The sequence below is a fragment of the Corvus brachyrhynchos genome, unplaced genomic scaffold (assembly GCF_000691975.1).
Source record: "Corvus brachyrhynchos isolate BGI_N302 unplaced genomic scaffold, ASM69197v1 scaffold115, whole genome shotgun sequence".
Lineage (NCBI taxonomy): Eukaryota > Metazoa > Chordata > Aves > Passeriformes > Corvidae > Corvus > Corvus brachyrhynchos.
The window spans coordinates 1,240,586-1,242,078 of record NW_008239553.1 but is presented as its reverse complement, the minus strand read 5'-3'; positions in this window follow the sequence as shown (position 1 = coordinate 1,242,078).

The following is a 1,493-nucleotide window of genomic DNA, read 5'->3' as shown; positions in this document are numbered from 1 at the left end:
TGGTGTGTGCGAGTTACCCGCCGCTTAACATTGGTGGGGTGTCTTTGGAGTTCTGTCTAGGGCACAGCAGCGAGAAGCTGTGCTCACGCGAGGCAGTTTTCCTTCTCCTCCCGGGTTTTCCGCGCTGTGAACTCCGGCGTCTCCGCCTGCGGGTTGTGGCACAGCAGCAGGAGCGGCTTTGCAAAGCTCCCGTTGATGCCGGCCCGTTTTGCGCGTGTTTCCAGCGCCGGGCTGGACGCGGCTCTGAGCAGCCTGGTCTGTGGGAGGTGTCCCTGCCCATGGCAGGGGCCTGGAACTGCGTGAGCTTTAAAGCCCCTTCCAACCCAAACCATTCTATGGTACATAATCACTTTCCAGCAGGAAAAAAAATAGGAAAATGTATTGGCTAACAGCGTCTTGCTATCCTGGACTGTGGGAAACACACATTCCACCATAATCCAGACATAACTCTTCTCATATAACCCCTCCATTGTGTAAGTCTCTGCTTTACTGGACATGCCAGTCCACTAGCCACAGTATTGTTTAAACAGAGAATGCTGCTGAAGTAAATTCTAAATCAAAGACCAGAAATCAGCTCTTTGACAATTGTTTTGCTGTTTCTAGTGCTGCTGTCTATGGCAAAAGTTTGCACAGCAGCAACCCCCAGCCGCTTGGGGCAAACCCTACCAGCAACGGAGCTTTGAATCTTTTATGTACCATGTATTGCTCTTGTATGTACAGACACATACATGATATAAATATCTGAGCTGCACTCTGAAGCATGGAGCTGGTTCCATGAAATGGCATCAGGTGCAGGACTTCCAAGAAACCATACGTGCCCATTTCTGAGCAAGCACACTTGTCTCCTGAATTCAGCTCCTTTGGGTTATTTCCAGATCGCCCAAAGAAGAGAGACATTAGACACTGGAAGAAATTCTTTACTATGAGGGTGGTGAGGCACTGAATCAGTTCTCCCAGAGAAGCTGTGGATATCTCATCCCTGGAAGTGTTCAAGGCCAGGCTGGATGGAGCCCTGAGCAGCCTGGTCTAGTGGAAGGTGTCCATGTCCATGGCAGGGGGATTAGAACTGGATGTTCTTTAAGATCGCTTCCAACTGAAACCATTCTGTGATGCTATGAAAAAAGAGCTATCAAAAAAAAGGTGCAGAAACCAGCCTTGTGCACACACAGACACAGTCCAGACTGTGAGGTGCTTCACATAGTAACTGTACCATTAAAGAGGTGAGGAAGGAATCCTTGTTCCCTCAAATCATGTATGGATTTGTCTGCTACTGCTAATCTGGCTGTAGATGAAAGTGATGCCAAAATCATTCACATATCTCAATGTAATTTTAGAACACAAAAATTTGCTTTTCAAAATGAGCAGTGAGGAGGAGGAGGCGGAGGAGCTGAAACCATGGTCCATCAGTTAATTAAAAATAGACAAAATGCAAAGCTGGCCAGCACTCTACATTAAGTACTCCATTTAAAGCATGTCTGTCTGTATACATAGTA